Source organism: Microcaecilia unicolor, chromosome 9, assembly GCF_901765095.1.
Source record: "Microcaecilia unicolor chromosome 9, aMicUni1.1, whole genome shotgun sequence".
NCBI lineage: Eukaryota > Metazoa > Chordata > Amphibia > Gymnophiona > Siphonopidae > Microcaecilia > Microcaecilia unicolor.
This window is the reverse complement of record NC_044039.1, coordinates 61,780,697-61,786,696: the sequence shown is the minus strand read 5'-3', so window position 1 is coordinate 61,786,696 and position 6,000 is coordinate 61,780,697.

The following is a 6,000-nucleotide window of genomic DNA, read 5'->3' as shown; positions in this document are numbered from 1 at the left end:
GCCTCTTAGCATTTACAGTCTGGAGGGTTATCCCTCTTAGCTGTCCCAGGACTTGGGACTACAGCTCCTAGGCGAGTGTGGTCCCTCAGTGTTTATCAGATTCCACCACCCCTCAGCCTCCCTCTGAAACAATCCCTCCCTCCCCTTCTCCTTCCCCCTCAAAAGGGGATGAAAGTAGTGGGGCTTCCCTGTCTCCCCCTTCTCTCTGGTTTCTTCAGTTTTCCTGATGAGGGAGAAAGTCTTGTTGCAAACCCCCCAATTCAAACAGTTCACTTTCATCACAGCACAAACCCTAAGATTCTCTCTTCTGCTTCAACTTTCCCTTCCCCTACCCACCTACTACCAGGCTAGGGGAATGTAAGGGTCCCACCCTTTCACTGTCAGCACCAACTCTTGACAACCACCCACATGGCCCAGGTTGAAACATTCATCCCCTAATCCCTCCTCTGATGCAGCCACCTTTTCCCTCCCTGCATTAAGCCTGAGAACCAGGCTGCCATCTGCCCTCTTAATTCTCTACCTTTAGCTTTAGCAAGAGCAGAGATATCCATGGGCTCCTCATCCAGGCTCTCCTCTCTCTCTCTACCACACCCTGATTATCAATCCATGGGTTCTTCTACACTCCTCCCTCCCAGCTCTTCTTCATTTCCCTGATTGAACTTGCTCAGAGCCTCCTCCTTCCCCTTAGTCTTCTGGGACTGGTGGTGTGAACCACTCTTACCTGCTCTACCCTGTGTCTCCCCCAGGGGCTGCTGGGAATTGTAGTTTTGGCTTTCTCTATTGCATCTGGGTAAGGTGACCAGCTGCTTTCCCTAGCATGCTGGATCCTTGGGAACCGGAATCTACGGCGCCCACCCCTGTGGGAGGACTCCAGCCACCCCAAAGGAGCCTTTCTCTCTCTTTCCCTAGCAATTACCCCCTCCATGTCCTCTTCACAAATTGTCATTATCTGCCTGGTAAAAGTAAGATAACACTGGAGTTGATCAATAAGCTTTTTCTGAAATAGACTTAACTCATTTTCTTGAGGGTTCTCAGGATATAATTTCCTCAAAATCTACTCTGTTAGTGACTCTTAGCAATGAAAAAGATAATGTAATGGAACCCAGGAAGGTGAGCCCTTGTGCTGCAGCCAGGCTACAGCAGACAAGTCCTTTGGGGAGGCGCAGAGCAGAGGCGAGCCAGGCACTGAATACAAATGAGATACCAGACATGGCAAATAGACAGAGCATACTCAAGACAAGGTGAAACCAGAGCCTGGCTAAAGCGAAAACCAGGAACAGAACAAAAGCAGGAAACAGGAACAAAGGAAGGACACTCATATGGGCCGCAAGGCCGAACTGGAACCCACCTGTAACAGATTCCAAGAATACGGGCCACAAGGCCAAACTGGATCCCACTCACACTGTCATGTTCCCTGCTTGCGCAAGGTATGGGCATCTGAGGAGATGGCAGCCATCTTGGATGTGGGCGTCTTAGGTTGGGGCGGCCATCTTGGAGCTGGGCAGCCGCAGGAAGGAAGTCCATATTTGGGCTTGAAGACGTCTCTGGTGGGGGCAGCCATCTTGAAGACAGCTGTGCATGTTTGGGCCTAATTCCTGTCCTATTTAAAGCCCTGCCTCCAGTCCTCCCATGCTTCGGTTTCTACTCTGTTTCCTGGTTAGTTGCAGTGCTTCTGGATCTACTTCTGTTTGCTGCCTGGTATTGACCTTTGCCTGTTCCTGGATCTGCTACTGCTTGCTGCCCGGTACTGACCTCTGTTGGCTCCTGGTCCTGCTTCTGCCGTTGCTTGGCTGTGCCCCGTGGACTTTGTTCTGGACTCAGTTCTCTCTGCTGTTTGCTTCCCGCACCTGGGGGCTCAACCCCTGGGGAATGGAGGGGGACACAGGGGGAACTCGGGGTTGGCCGACAGCTCGGTGAGGAATCCTCCTCCATCGGGCACAAGAGCTCACGCCTCCACTGGGCGAGCCTGACAGAAAGCTGAAGCCATGAGCTCGTTCGAGATTGCCGAATTGACCCGAATAGTACAACAGCAGCAAGGTCAGCTGAACCAACTATCCACAGCACTGCAGAATGTCTGCTCCCAGATGCGGACGATGCAGGCGGCCCGCCAGGTTGCTCCTAGCCCCTCAGAACCGGTGGGATCTCCCTTAGGACTCCGGCTGCCGGACCTACCACGCTTTGATGGCACACCTTCTGCCTGCCATGGATTTATCAACCAATGTAGCATGCAATTTAAAATGCAGCCCCGGGCCTTTCCATCTGACCAAGTCAAAATCACATATATGATGACTCTCTTGTCTGGATCAGCCCTGGCGTGGGCCACCCCTCTTTGGGAACAGAGAGATCCTTTGTTAACTAATTTCAACGAGCTCATACGCCAGTTCCGGATGGTGTTCGACATTCCCGGAAGACCGTCCTCCACCGCTGGGGAGCTGTTACGAGTGCAGCAGGGTACAGACAGTGGGGGTATACGCTATTCGCTTCCGGATTCTAGCTGCGGAACTTGGCTGGAACCAAGAGTCCTTGACTGCCATATTCTGGCAGGGGCTAAACAGCCACATTAAAGACGAGTTAGCCGGACGAGAGGTACCGGCATCATTGGATGCCGTGATCTCCCTATGTACTCGAGTGGATGTCCGGTTTCAGGAGAGAGCCCGGAAACAGGCTAATCAGCATCCAGGACCATGTTCCACCTCGGGGTCACAGTCCCGGCATTCGCCCCAGAGGGCACTCGGGCCTGCGGTGGAGAGTTCCGAAGAAGTAATGGTAATGGGCCGATCACACCTCTCCGAGAAGGAGCGAGTTTTTCGCTGAAGGAATCGACTCTGCTTCTACTGCGGAGAGAATGACCACATGGTGGCTTATTGTCCTTGCAAGTTGGGAAACGACCAGACCCAGGACCACTGAGGTAGGTGGCCCTGGGTCATGTATTCGCTAAGCCTGAACAAGTATCCCCAGTACATGAAAAATTGGTTATTGTTCCATTGACCTTGCAATATCAGGATTTCACATTATCCACCTCGGCTCTAATAGATTCTGGAGCCGGAGGTAATTTCATCGCCACTGGACTCCTGACGGAGTTAGGTAATCCTTGTGTGTGCTGTGGATCGCCACTGCAGATAACCTCTGTGCAGGGGATGGCCTTGCCTCACACTATCACGCAGATCACCAAACCTTTACAAATTAAGGTTGGGGTAAGTCATGAAGAGACGATCCAATTGTACGTGGTTCCTCAGGCTATCCACTCGGTAATCCTGGGCATGCCCTGGCTGCGCCAGCACATGCCTCAGATTAACTGGAGGACTGGCTATGTGGCTAGTTGGAGCCCTTGGTGTCAGGAGACCTGCCTTAAACTCCGGGTCTCATCTGCTGGTAACATGAGGGTGGCAACAGGAGGTATGAAAACTTGCAGTCCCCAACTTCCCACGGAGTATCAGACATACCGGGATGTGTTTGATGCCCGGGAAGTGGATGTTCTTCCTCCTCATCGTCCTTTTGATAGTGCGATTGATCTTGTGCGTGGACAGATGCCCCCTTGGGGCAATTGTATACTCTGTCCCATGGGGAGTCTGATGCTATGCGCCAGTACGTCCAGGAGAATTTGAAAAAAGGATTCATCCGGCCTTCCTCCTCGCCCGTTAGGGCGGGATTTTTTTTTGTGTGTCCAAGAAGAACGGCTCTTTACGTCCATGTATTGATTATCGAGGGTTAAATGCCATCACGATTAAAAACAGGTATCCCTTACCCCTCATTCCGGAGCTCTTTGATCATCTCCAAGGGGCCACCATTTTCTCCAAGTTGGACCTGAGAGGTGCTTATAACTTAGTGCGTATCCAGCCAGGGGATGAATTGAAGACGGCATTTAACACTCATGAGGGACACTTTGAATATTTAGTCATGCCTTTTGGCCTGTGTAATGCCCCAGCTTCGTCAACTCCATCTTTCAAGATTTGTTATACTCCTCAATAATTGTCTATCTGGACGATATCCTGTTTTTTTCTAAATCACCCCAAGAACACATAAAGCATGTGCGGGTGGTACTTCAAAGGCTACGAGAGAATCGCCTATTCGCCAAACTTGAGAAGTGTGAATTCCATCAACAAAGTATTCCTTTTTTGGGATACATTATCTCAGCTACTGGGTTGTGGATGGACCCCGGGAAAGTCCGGGCTATTCAAGATTGGCCACGCCTGCAGGGCTTACGGTCGATACAAAGGTTCTTGGGCTTCGCCAACTACTATAGACAATTTATCCATCAATATTCAGTAGTGGCAGCTCCTCTTACGGCCTTGACGAAGAAGGGAGCCACTATGAGGGATTGGACCCCACAAGCTATTGAAGCCTTTGAAAGTTTAAGGCTTTCTTATCTGCCCCGGTTCTTCACAGTCTGGATACCCAGTGGCCATTCATTCTGGAGGTGGATGCTTCGGCCTTAGGAGCTGGGGCTATCCTATCACAGACCTCAGATGCAGGGAAGAGGCACCCTTGTTTCTTTTTTTCTAAAAAATTTACTGCAGCGGAACAGAACTATATGGTCGGAAATCGAGAGCTACTGGCCCTTAAACTGGCCTTTGAGGAATGGCGATATCTCTTGGAGGGGGCAGTACATCCGATTTCTGTTATCACTGACCACAAGAACCTATTGTATCTGCAGAAGGCAAAGAGACTTAATCCTCAACAGGCCAGGTGGTCCTTGTTTTTCACCCGCTTCAATTTTCGTCTCAGTTTTCACCCTGCAGTAAAAAATGTACAGGCTGATGCCCTATCCAGAGCCTTTGACCCGCTGGAGGAGATTGAGGAGTGGAGTCCTATGTTGGATCTGGCATGCATCGCTGTTTCCGCGCTACCTACCCAGAGCCCTTCCAAGACATGTCCCCCTCGGTTCAGGAGGAAAATACTTAGATGGGGACATGCTTCCAGGATTGTGGGACACCAAGAGGCATATTTTCAAAGCACTTTGGGAGGCTAAGTTCCATAGGTTTCTATGGAACTTTGGGAGGCTAAGTGCTTTGAAAATGAGCTTGATAGGCTACCATAAGACATTACACCTTATTTCCAGGTTTTACCAATGGTCTCATATGGCCCAAGATGTCACCACTTGCCCTACGTGTGCTCAACACAAGAACGCTCCCAGAAAGCCGTGGGGGTTGCTCCAACCAATACAAGTTCCACAAGCGCCATGGCAGGAGGTGTCCATGGACTTCATAACGGAGCAGCCCTCCTCTCAGGGTTGTACAGTCATTTGGGTGGTGATTGACCAATTCTCACATATGGCACACTTTGTTCCCCTAAAGGGGCTTCCATCAGCGGCAGCTCTAGCCCAGCAGTTTATCCTCCATATTTTCCGCCTCCACGGGTTACCAATACGTATCATCAGTGACCGAGGGCCCAAGTTTACTTCCAGATTCTGGAGGGCCTTATATACAAGCTTTGGAATCACAAACCACTTCTCATCAGCATACCATCCCGCAACCACTGGTATGGTGGAGTGGGTTAATCAGATGCTGAAACTGTTCCTGCGGATGCATGTAAATATTCGGCAGGATGACTGGGCCTTGTTGTTACCATGGGCAGAATTCGCTTATAATAATAGCCTTCACTCGGCCTCTTACACCTCTCTGTTCTTCACGGCCTATGGATGGCACCCACGATTGCCTCTCCCCATGCCACAGGTGGCTGGAGATGTTTCAACCACTGCTCCACCTCAACTGCAAAGGACCTTAACTGACCTCCGGAAAGTTTGGGATGAAATACAGTCACACCTCCAACAAGCCACGGAGACATATCGACGATTTGCAGATCAGAAGAGGCGCTCTGCACCACTACTCCGGTCAGGACAACGGGTATGGCTCAATACCAAATATCTCAAACTCAGACTGCCTTCTTTTAAATTCACTCCCAGATTCATTGGACCGTTTGCCATTACTGAGCGGATAGGGGCCGTTACTTACAGACTATGATTGCCTCCACACTTCAAGATACATAATGCGTTTCATGTAT